The sequence below is a fragment of the Lepidochelys kempii genome, chromosome 11 (assembly GCF_965140265.1).
Source record: "Lepidochelys kempii isolate rLepKem1 chromosome 11, rLepKem1.hap2, whole genome shotgun sequence".
Lineage (NCBI taxonomy): Eukaryota > Metazoa > Chordata > Testudines > Cheloniidae > Lepidochelys > Lepidochelys kempii.
In genome coordinates this window covers 41,730,906-41,743,547 of record NC_133266.1, presented here as the reverse complement: position 1 = coordinate 41,743,547, position 12,642 = coordinate 41,730,906, and the positions used below count along the sequence as shown (strand labels likewise).

The 12,642-nt window shown below is 40.5% G+C and overlaps 1 long non-coding RNA gene across 1 annotated transcript; it reads right to left on the bottom strand.

Annotated features, from left to right (window-relative positions):
- Window positions 1-4,333: 4,333 nt before the first annotated feature.
- On the bottom strand, window positions 4,334-12,562 carry LOC140895654 (uncharacterized). The gene is made up of 2 exons (XR_012154297.1): window positions 9,230-12,562; window positions 4,334-7,669 (listed from the first exon to the last, which is right to left on the bottom strand). It is a non-coding gene; the product is annotated as an uncharacterized lncRNA (long non-coding RNA).
- Window positions 12,563-12,642: the final 80 nt, after the last annotated feature.

Below are 12,642 nucleotides of genomic sequence, written 5' to 3'. Positions count from 1 at the left end.
AATGAATTCACACTACTATGTCTCTTTTAGATAATGTTGATCACTAATTTGGCTCCTGAACCACAGAGGTCTGAGTATCGCTGCCTTAAAGCATATTTTCAATATAAACATGTAATTCCTTAAAAATTACCCATACATATATTTCACAATGACTCTGAATCTTGATAAGTTATGAGCTTTCTGTAGATATGTTACTCTTTATGTATAAATAGCCTGTAAGACACATGTTTGGTGTAGTGAGTGTCAGGGCTGAGGTGAAAGTTGTTTGCAAAGAACAGGGGACCCTTTGGCAATGGATCTCTGTGACCCACTGCTCACTTATGTAGACTTCGCTCTTATACATTCTTGTTTCATTGTTTACTTTTAGCCTGAATGACTCATCATAAATAGCTACTCTTTCGGTATGGTGAAAACCATAATGTTGCATATCGTTCTATGTATATCTGAGAAATTTTGAGATGGGCTGATTGGCTCTCTTAGTAACTCTTTTTTAATATTCAAGTGAACAAGGATAAATATGGACTTTACTATGCATGGGTTTATGCAAGCATACATTTTGTACGTTATGACCAATAGTATATTTTTTTCAAAGATCTTTGTTTCTTATGGAATGGAGAGCCTTAACATGAATGCATCATGTACTGGAAGCAGCAAGGTGAAACGGACTGGAATTGTGGATTTTGAAGCATTATCTGGGCTGAGCACCAACAGCAAAATTCTAAGAAGTTTCGCTTTGCTGCTCTCCTGCCTGCACAAAGAAACAAATGAAAAGAAAAATAACAGGTGGAGACTGCACAAGAATAGGAGGAAGAGCTGGGAGAAAGGGAAACTGTACAGAATGGAAGGGGAGAGTAGAGAATATAAGGGGAGAAAGTCCTATGTCGGGAGGGTAGAGAACACAGTTGAATGTGGTTGTGGGTGCCAGTTGCCTAAAGCCACTACTTTATTGAGCCTTTTTGATGGTGTCATTGCTGTGCTCCCGATTCCTAATGGTACACAACTGGGACATCATCGCTGAAATGGACGTGAAGCCGTATGGCCATTACGTCAAATGGCTGGGGAGGGGAGTGGGGAGAGGATTTGCTGTTTGTTCCTATTTTAAAGGGAGTCTGGGGGAAAGATGTGAAGAGAAGCAGGGAAACTGACAGGGAAGGGCCAAAAGAGAAAATGACAATTTTAAGCTCTCTGTCTCTTTCAGTGGCAGTCTGTGGGCCTTCAGCACTCTAAACTGAGTGCCTAGGGTAAGGATTAAACTGGGAACTGTTGATTTCTTTTTATAATAAAAAATGATATTGACATGGCTTTGGGGGCACAAAATGCTGCTAAAATGGCAGCCTGGTTTCCGGGGCACAGAAAGAGAGAAAAGGGATCTTAACAATTCAGGAAATCTTATATGAGTGAGTGAGACTTTCACTTTTTCCCTACTCTTCTGATCCTTTTCCTAGGAAATATTTTTCATGGTGGAAGGATACATTGCATGAACACTCCCAAAATTGTTTTTATACAATAGTTTCATCTTAAATTTAAAAGCTAATATGCCATCCTCTGAAAGCACTAAGCTATGCCACAATGTACAGCACCAGGCTATTTGTGCACTTCTTGGGGGAGTGAACTTGCCCAAGGCATGTACCGATAACCTACTAACACTACTAAAGTGGCTTGGTGTAGAGCAGGGGTGGGCAAACTCTTTGGGCCGAGAACCACATCAGGGTGCAAAAGTGTATGGAGGCCCAGGTAGGGAAGGCAGTGCCTCCGCAAACAGCCTGGCTCCTGCCCCCTAACTGCCTCCCTCAGAACCCCCAACCCATCCAATCCCCCCTGCTCCTTGTCCCCTGACCACTGCCACCCGGGACCCCACGCTCCAAACTGCCCTCCCGGGACCCCACCCCCATCTGCCCACCCCCCCCCCCGACTGCCCCAACCCCCTATCCACACCCCCGCCCCCGACAGGCCTCCCACACCTATTCAACCACTCCCTGTCCCCAACCACCCCCTACCTCTTATCCAACTCCCCCACCCCCTTACCATGCAGCTCAGAGCAGCAGGAGCAGCTCTGCCGCCAGGCCGGAGCCGCCCGTGTGGGCGGGGGAGGCAGGGGAGGGGCCGGGGGCTAGCCTCCCTGGCTGGGAGCTCAAGGGCCAGGCAGGACGGTCCCGTGGGCCATATCAGTTTGCCCACCTCTAAGCTAAAGACAAACAACACAGAAATGAAATAGAAAGAGAGGCTGCTGTGTGACAGTGCAGAGTGTTTGGTGCTCACATGGGAGAAGAGACTGTGATTCTGTTTCCCTACAGCAGTGGTTCTCAACCAAGGGTATGTGTATTCCTGGAGGTGTGCAGAAGTATTCCAGGGGGTACATCCACTCATCTAGATATTTGCCTAGTTTTACAACAAGCTACATAAAAAGCACTAGCGAAGTCAGTACAAACTAAAATTTCATACGACTTATTTATACTGTTCTATATACTATGCACTGAAATGTAAGTACAATATTTATATTCCAATTGATTTTATTTTATAATTATACGATATAAATGAGAAAGCAATTTTTCTGCAATAGTGTGCAGTGATACTTTTGTATTTTTATATCTGATTTTGTAAGCAAGTGGTTTTTAAGTGAGGTGAAACTTGGGGGTACGCAAGACAAATCAGACTCCTGAAAGGGGTACAGTAGTCTGGAAAGGTTGAGAGCCACCGCCCTACAGTATAGGAACAAGGAGGTTCCATGACAGCTACTGGCAGTTGTGTGTGTAGTTTATGGGAGGACCAAATGCGCCGTAGGTGATGGGGATTTTTAAATCTTTGTTATTAATTATACTTTGTTGTTACAAATAATTCCATCTAATGTACTTTCACGAATTTTATATATAAATGCTTGTACATCTTTAAATGTCTGCTGTGCTTGGTGCTGCTACACTGAATGTGTAAAAAGAGTCCTTGCCATGAAAAGCCTTTATTCTAAGGGCCCAATCCAGTAACCATGTACATATGTGAGTAACTCTGTTCATTTGAGGAATGCCATTGAAGTCGGTGGGACTACTCGGATGAGTAAGTTACTGTTCATGTGGTTGCAGGATCAGGCTCTAGCGGAGCTTATGATCTACTCATGTACCATACTTGACAGCGTATCTTAGGTATTTTTTCAGCATTACCTTTTCCCACCATTTGATACCGCATGTGGAGAAAGTAGTATCAGTTGAAAGAATAGGTTCTATATTTGGTAATGAAGGCAAGAACATGTCTGAAAGAAAAAGACTTTTCAAGCAGCATGCTGCTGGCTCAAAGATTCCTCAACAAATTCTGTCATGTTCTGTCTCTGAGGCGTGTTGCCCTCTTGCCAGCCTAAGCCATGATGGATCAATTCGGGAACTGCTTGAGACTCGGCACGATATGCTTCAATGTCCTCTTTCTTCTCTTGAAGAAAGATGCAGGAAAATGTCAGAGAGAATTAACAACTTAGATGGGCGGGTGGCTAGAATTGAAAACCATCAGGAGATGATTGAGAGCAAAGCGCTATCCCACAAGGAAACAATTACTAATATTGTAAAGGTGGGGTTTAAACAAGTTTTTTAAAGTACTGTGCAACACCCCCCCCCGCCAAAAAAAAAGAGGAAAAAGAACCTCAAAATAATCTGCAGCTACTTCCAAGGCACCACCATTAATTATCAAAATAGCCCCAAAAGGCTACTATTTAATACTCCATGTTATAGAGTATCACAGCATCTAGCCACTAAAGTGATAAGCACTCTATAAATACAGTAGATAATGACATTAGGCTACAAAAGAAAAAAAATTGGGATGGTGGAGGGGTTTATGGTGGATTTTGCAAACTTCATCAGCCCTCAACCACTGATGTTCAGTCCCCAGTAGAATCTCAAAACCACTCTGACTATTGGTGGGCATGGGCTTCTCAATCAACTTTTCCTTTTAGCTCTTTTTCTGAGTAACCCAGAATGCAAATACATGAAATTGCTCTTAAATCTGTTTAGGTTCTGTCAATGCTAACATAGGGAATCCCATCATTGACCTGGCCCTCTTCATTTTTTCTTTGCAGAGAAAGCAAAATGCATTTTATATTGCCCTCACGGTTACATTACATTTCAAATGGTGAAAGTGTGTTAATGTAAAAAATCTTCAACAAGAAGGGAAAATGTTTCCCTAAAACTGTAAAGGGACAGAGGTAGGTTGAAATAGGCATGTGTGTTCTGAATGAATTTGCAGGGAGTTAATTCTGAGTTAATTCCATGCCTTACCATTTTTTATTTCTTTATTTGGTGTAGGCCCTCTAACCAGGGATGTAGCAGAAACATTCACTGACAGGTGAAACAGAGTATTAAGTTTATTTTGAAATGTATTTTATTAAACATAAATAACCAAATAACAATGGAAGTACAACTCCTCTATTAACGTGTGTTAACTATGGTGTTTCTCAGTGGATCAGGAAGGATGATCTAGTGAGTTCTGGACTGGGACTTGAGAGACTTGGGTTGTCACAAAACTTCCTGTGTGACCTGGGACAAGCCCCTTCATCCTCCCCTGTGCTTCAGTTTCCCATCTGTGAAATGGGGATAATACCCTCCCTACCTCACATGAGTGTTTGGAGGATAAAATCCATTATGGGTGTCAGGTGCTCAGATACTATGGTAGTTTGAAATCTTAGGTCATTGCTTTGATAATAAACACTGCTGGAGATCTGAAGCGTTGGTCTTGTTCAATAGTAATATGTCATGAGAGATGAGAATACTTCATCTTGCAAGCTGTAATTGTCTTCAAACAGGGTTAGTTGCAGCAGTGAAGATGTCTGTGTTTTCAGCAGTTGGAAGCGCTCAGATTTGTACCTCCATACAATACATCTGAAATTTTATATAAGATTACAACAGGAGATGTGAGATGCTCTACAAGTTTAATCACCTTTCCCTAGGAAACACTGGCCTAGACTCAGTTTTGGGTGTCTATTGAAATGTTTTCTGTGTTTCTTGGCTGAGTATTTATACTGATGACCAAACTGAATTTGGACAAATGATGGTTGATTCAATGAGAAAATGGAAGAAATGAATAGGGCTCAGCTCATTATCATCCTGGCTTCCAATTTTTTGATGCGTGCTAAACAAAGTGCTACAATCAGCTCCATTGGCCTGCCTGTGAGAAATACTCTATTAACATTTTTAATTCTTATTGATTTCTATTTGTCCAGAGCAATATCTGGCTGAGTTGATTTTTCAGAAGTCAGCTAGTACCATTAATTCTTCTTAATGGTAAGTTACTTTTCCTCAAAAGCAACAAAAAAGGCAGCTGACAAGGTTTTGTGGCACACTTAGAAACCCAAGAAATGGTTTTATATCTGACTTTTTGAAAGCCACTTCTGAGCGGTGCTTTTTCATTTCTTGCAAATAAGTGAATGAAGTGATCTAGCAATGCCTGCTTCACTATTGACAACATTATTGGAGACTAGAGAATCAATTCAGGAGAGCACTTAAGCATGTGTTTAACTTTTAAGTCCATGCTGAGGTACCACTGACCTGGGGCCTTAGTTCCTTGGAAGAAAGAAGCACTTCAGAAAATGCATTGTTCCCTCCTGCATAAAATTAACTTGCAGATTTAATTGACTAATTTTATTATGTGTGTTTGTCTTTCTAGTAATAATACTAGAGTGATTATCATTTATCTGAGAATATAATAGCTCCAGTGACTAACCTTAGTGTCACTAAAAAAATGTAATACTGCTAAATATCTACGGTTTTATCGTAGTATTTAACATAAAATGGGTTAAAATGAAAGTTCATTTGTTAAATTATATATCTACTATTCAACAAGAGCATTGACTATAATTTCTTATACCCTTAACTGTTGAATGACAGAGTAGAAATAGAGGCCTATTCTTCTAACTTATTTTAGACTGGTTTTAAAAACCAGGGAAAGACAGCTGCAATACGTGGAAAAGGATGGATATTTATTTTTCCATAAAATTACAAAATGTAGCTGGTTTAGAAGATTGTAACTTAATGTCATTGCTTAGAGGCATGGAGATTCCTGTTCATGCCAGATCATTATTCTTCTTCTCTCCGCAACAAAAGATTAAAGAAAAACAATCAAAATTCATAAAAGCATCTCAGACTAACATCATACATGTATCACAGCAAGAGGGGCAATAACGCCACACAATACCTAACTTCTGTTGCACTGTCAAAAATGGACACTTCTCTTTTTCTTATAATTAATCTTTTCAGAAGTAGGGAGAAATAATGGGATTTGGCTGCCAATTTCTTTCATTATTTCTTTCTTTTGTGTAGGGTATGAAGGACTGTGAATCAGAGGAGTGGTAGATATGGGGCTGGCATCCAAGGGAATGTATGTATGTGCATTTATTTCCTGAGCAGCTAGAAGCAAGATTGCTGATCTTGAGAGCCAACTTTCCTTGCTACACAACGTTAAGAAGAATAAAAAGTTCATGGATGATATTTTTAGAGAGGTGAGCATGCCAAGCACAGGAGGGTCTGAAGTGTACAGTGTAGAAGATAGTTGTAGATGAAAGATAAGTTACTGTGGATAGCAAAGGGGAAAAAAAGGCAGAGCCATCCAGAAGAGACTGTGAATACTGAAGTGCAATAGTTAAGACAGTTCCTCCGTGTAAGCACTTGAAGGCAAAGCAAGCCTGCAGAAATTAACTAAACAAAATCAGTCACCCCATCAAACATGCCCTGACTCAAGAAGAGGAAAGAAATGGATATAACAAAAAGCAAGCATTAAAGTACATAATCTAAGCTTTCAGCATGCAGTCTTGATTGTGCATTTCTCACAGTTTCCGTTCTGGAATCCCATGTAGAACGGAGAACATCATAGAGGGACACACTCCTAATTGGAGTTGAAAAGCACCTGTTAGTTCTGACCTGTGTTGGAACCTGATGACAAAGAAGCAGGCTAGTGTCTTTTATTTAGGTTAACACAAGCTGTAATAAAAGAGCAGCCATCCTGGGAACCCTTGAAAACTTTCAGAAAATGCACTAAAATAAACAGACCTGTCAGTTCCCAGACAGCAACTCAAATACACAGTGATAATGTGCTATAACTGAAATTACTCAAACACTCCCATCCTTAAAGTCCCACACTCCCACTCCTAAATGCCCATCTCCTCAAAGAATTTCCATCCCTTGATAGCATTGGTACCTTTGGAGCTGCCATCCAAGACAGGAGACTGCCTCACTCCCAGGTTTCAAAAGTGCATGACTACCACATCTCTCTAGGAGTCACTTCTGATAGCTCAGCAGAGCACTGGTTCCAAGGGACACATGCTGCCCCGTGAAGAATGGGACAGCCTCTAAATCCTAGAGTTTAAAGCATGGGAGGGGCCAGAGAAGCCTTCAAACAGCACCCTACAGGAGTAGAAGTCCAGCATGGTGATGTTCTGGGTGTTTTATCCCTGCCCATACCTTGCTGTAGCAGTTCTGGGAGTCTGAGCTGCTTCTGTCTGTTCCCAGGGCTGGGAGTTAAAGGGGAGGTCACTGTGTATGATGACCTTATGGAGGACTTCCTGATGGAGCCCAGGAGCGGGAAGGCTGGGTTACCCACTCCACCATGCTGTAACAACCGCTGCATTCTAAGGGCTGAGTCCATCCCAGAGAGTCTGAGCTGTTCCGCTTCTGCTACATCTTCATTATGGGCAAACCCAACTCTGCATGGAAAAAATCATAGGAAACTACGATGGGCACAGTTGTACATTGCTGTGTAGGAATCTCTCTTGCAGAGGATGATAGGGTCCTTGGATGTGAATAGTATGCCAGATTACAAATGGGATTAGATGTTTAACTACAGTGAGTCTTGCTAACATAAACAATATTAAACTAATTGTGAGACTTGAGAGCAAGAAAGAATTGTCCGCATTCCCTGGGAAACAGGGATCTTGGAATTCCCCCCCCCCCCTTCCTCTAGACCACTGGCTAGGAATCATCAGTTAGGATATGATGAGAACATCCCAGACCTCTAAATTTCCTGCAACTGTGGCTGATTTTGATAGAACTTTTGTCATTCCTGCCATCTTGGTTTCATCTTATCGGGTATATGAAATCAGGAATTATTTAAGACCAGGATCTCAAAAGTCTGGCCAAGCTTCACCCATTCTTAGCATATTGTAGGATAAGGCTACTTTGAAAAGATGGCTGATTTCAAAGATTTTTCTTTTCCCTTTAAAAAACACAAACAAACCTCCTGCCATATTCTGAATCAGACAGTTTTAAAGACTAAAAATCTGACAGAAAAAAAACTTGTGGCATGTGCACAAAAAATAAAGAGCACTAACTTCTTTGAGGGGGAGGGTAAGGGGGCGGAGGAAAGGATAGTTTCAGTTTGATTTCAATATTTGGAGGGGCAGTTCCATTCAGGCTAATGGGGCTCATTGGGGAAGGGCAAATTCTTGCAGGTTGGGGTGCAACACCAGCCCTGCCCCTCCCCAACTATACCCATAGATAGATTAAACCATTCTAGGGAAACATACCCAATGTTAAAGGTCAAATTTTGTACAAGGCAGTTTATGTGCAGGATTCCCAATCTTCTTAAGTGCAATTTATGCTATTGAAAATCAGCCTTTAGAATTATGGAATAAAGGCTATATTGAAAATGTGTCCTGATCCTGCAAACATTCATGCCAATGCTTAACTTTAAACACTCAAGTAGTCCCATTGACTTTGATTACTTGCATGAACAGAGTTCAGCATGTGCAAAAGTGTTTGTGGGATCTGGGTTCTGAGATGAAATCCTGTCCCCATTGAAGTCTCTGGGAGTTCTACCATAGAAGTCAATTGGACCAGGATTTCACCCTTAATTTGCAATTAACGGACATCATAGTCCTAGGAAGAGTGTTGTTGTTTTGGTAGCACTTCAATAATCTAGATATTACCTGGCCCTCAAGACATTGAAAAATATTTTTAGAAAATAATACAGAATTATTCTAACTCCTATTAATTTTCAGGAATAGAAGGACATGTGCAAAGTATAGACATTTGAGAGTGATATTATACTGCGAAGGCTGGCAAATAATGCTGGAATAGGACCAGTTTAAAATGACTGGGAGTAAACTGGCGCATGGTCTGAGAAGTAGCATGAGCAACAGTCAATGGTGATCTTCAGAAGTGATAGTGGAGAGGTTGTGTTTTTATTGTATTATTTTAATAAACAATGCACACGGAAGACCTGAGGTTGGCTAGGTTTTTTAAATTCCATTAGAGTTTTACTTTACCGAGGTCAGTGTGAAGTTTTGTTGTTGGTTTAAGTCTCTCAGATGTGATATTTTCAGTCCTGAAGTGAGGGAGTAGAAGGATGTTGTATTTTCCTCCTAGTTGTTTCTAAGTAAGAGAACTGTTTTTATTACCACATATTTAACTTTGACAGACCCCAGTGTTTTACACAGTCAACTGAACTTGCCAACCTCTGTCAGGTATTTCTTGGTATTTGTGGTGATCGTAAACCTGGCTGTCACTATTTTGCAGGAAAAACATGGTAGACATATGAATTACCATGTGTCTTCCATTGTTTTTTTAAAAAAATCCTTATCTTCTCCCCCAACTCAACCTCCCCAACCCTTTCAGCCTACTTTATAGATCACAAAGAAGCACAAAAAGGCACAAAACCCATCCCCTTTCCTGATCACTTTAAAAAGAAAAGTAATGAAGAAAGTAGTAGTGAAAATAGCAAACGGTTTATACATTAAGGCCCTAAACCTGCAAGCTGCTCCACATGGGTGGATCTCTGCACCTGTACAGATCAATTTGCAAGATCAGGGCCTAAAGGGTCACAAGCTCCAAGGAACTGTTCAAGAAAAGGAACTGTAGTTGATATTGGATAGAAACTGAGACCCTCAGTTCACTGTTCCATACAGATAGGAAAATTCACAGAACAATGGAATTTATAAATGGCAGGGAAAAAACACATAACAGAAGCAGCTGTAAAAATGTCTACTAAGCTCACACCTAGGGCATCATGCACAACTTTCAGTATTATTAGTGTTTGGGAGGAGAAATGAGGTAATCCAATGATTCTACAAGAGACATCAGTTTGAGAGTTAACTAGTTTATTCAAATAATCAAAGAAAAGTCTCCAGTTGATTGGTAAACTCAGGTTTTTACCTTTGCCCCCACAACCCAGTCTCTTCCAGCACCATGTTGTGGATTTGAAAAGCTGGACTTTTAAAATGGAGGCCATGTCATGTGCGTGGCTGGCCCTCATTTGAGTGTTTCACTCCAGTGTAGCAATATACATGTGTATAACAAAAAAACCCTAACTTTTTTTCTTACAGTACCTATTGCATACTAAATTCCATTGCAAAGTATTTAAAACTCCTAGAAACTTACTGTTTAATCTTTTCCTGCTAGAAATGTTAGGCTTGTTTTACTTTCAGATTTCACCCCTTCCTGGCACCTACTTATTGAATTCTCCTTTTAATGTGTTTCCTTTTATCATGTGGGACCATTTCACTGGTATTTTCTAGCAGAGGAAGGGCTCGTCTGCTTTCATGATTGAGAGGGTTTAAATTCTTTTCATGGAATCAATATCACTTAACATAAAAAACTTTTCTAATTAGAAAGTGAAGAAATGGAGAGGAAACAAGAGATTTGCCAGACTCCATGTAAAATAACAAGAGATGCATTTTTCCAGCAGGTAAGTCTCCACTATTTTTTTATTCCTATTATCCCATAGGCTGTTCTTATGTGGAGGATAGAAGGATCGTCTGATGTACACTGTTGACAATGGGAGCCACTATTACGGACCTTTTCCAGCAAACACTTTACCTGGTGTATATTCATTTGCAACAGTACATGTTGTGCCTGGTAGTTTGTAGGATCAGGTCCTATTAAGAATACAATCCATTCTGATAATATTGGAGGGTACAAATTGAAGAAGTACAGAGAAAGCAACGTGGATAATAAGGGGCCCAGAGGTTAACTTCTAGGAAGTTAGAAAAATTAGATTTGTTAATTTAGTAAAATGGAGATTACAAGGTGAAATGAATGGGTAATATCCTGACTTCCGTGATCTCACCTGTGAAAAGTACAGGTTTTTTTCTCCCTACCACCAATAAAAATGTTCTTGCTTTGTCCAGAAAGTGAAAGGAGTATAAGACTACTTTCTCTTTGTAGAAAACAAATTGCTGCTTTGCATTACCTGATAATGTTACTTTGGTAACTTATTCTGTCTACTAATTAAATAATAAAGCTGTTCAAATTGTAGAGGAAAATAGCTAATGTACTCTTTATTTACATGTATGAATACAGAATCAAAAGCCAGGCAACAGGATGAGTAAAAAATGAAAATGTAAATTGCAAACTCAACTTTGAATAGTTACTTCTCCTTGGTAAAAAAGAAACTACTAAGTAAAAAGGAACAAAACTTGCCCTGACTCAACTGTTTTAACTCAACACTAAGGAATAGTGAACTGCCAGGGGCTGAAACAACGTCCCAGATGATAGACAGTCCCTTTATTTACAATATATAGAGTCTGAATCACAGAGTCTCTGAAGGTCCTGCTCTTTGAAGATCTGTCACTTATGCTGGCTAAGGGTCAAAATCTCCTTTGTGAAACAATGTAGTACTCTGTGCACTAGTGTCTGGATACATGTCTTAGACAGCTATTCTCCTGATGACTTTCATGTTATTTCCACATGGGATACCCCACACTGACCTCCAGCCAAATGCAGATAGTATCTCAGGAACTGATGCAATTCCATCTTCTCATTCTGGTTTGCTAATTTCCTGGGGCTTAGTGGACTTTAATTTTTTCCTTCCTCCTGGCCAGCCCCTCATTGAGTCTGAATGGATCAAATGGAAAAAATGGTGTTCTTAATCAACTGTAGGGCTACCCACTTGAGACATGGGCCAATCTTGCCAGTGGCTTCCTCCAAATGCTAGAGTTCTCCTTGACCTACTTGCTAATAGTTAGCCATGGCCCTTGTTGGCTAGCAAGAGATAGAGGTTAGTACTTTCACAACTGCCTTCTCCATTCAGAACAGCAATCTACCCTTCTAAAAAGCAAAAGAGCCTCTCAAGTTCCATTACCTTGACTGGGATTTTCCTTACAGACAGAGCTCCTTCATGAGCTGTATTTACCAGGCCACTTCCCTGGACTGCCTTCTGACTCTCAGATAATTCTAGGATGGGGGGGTGTCCAAGTACCTAGAGACTCATGGCAGCCTGAATACTAAGGTAGTGCTTTTCTGACCTTTCAATATTATGATTATTATCTGAATTACTGTGGCACCCAGGACCCCAGTGTGCTAGATGCTGTAGAAACACAACAGAAAGATAGTCCCTGACCCAAAGTACTGCCTGAAACTCAACTCTGCTCACTGGTTGCAAATTTCCTGCTCAAACAGCAACTTATCACTGGATCCGTGGTTGTCTTCTGGGTACCAATGTTATGTTCCTGACTAACAGCCCTCCCTGTTGACTCAAACCAGCAGAGGGATCCTTTTTGTGACTTCCTCAGCCAGAACCAGATCTCAAGGTTACTGAAGTCAATTGAAGGATTCCTATCCATTTTCATAAAAAGAAAAGGAGTACTTGTGGCACCTTAGAGACTAACAAATTTATTAGAGCATAAGCTTTTGTGAGCTACAATTATGCTCTAATGAATTTGTTAGTCTCTAAGGTGTCACA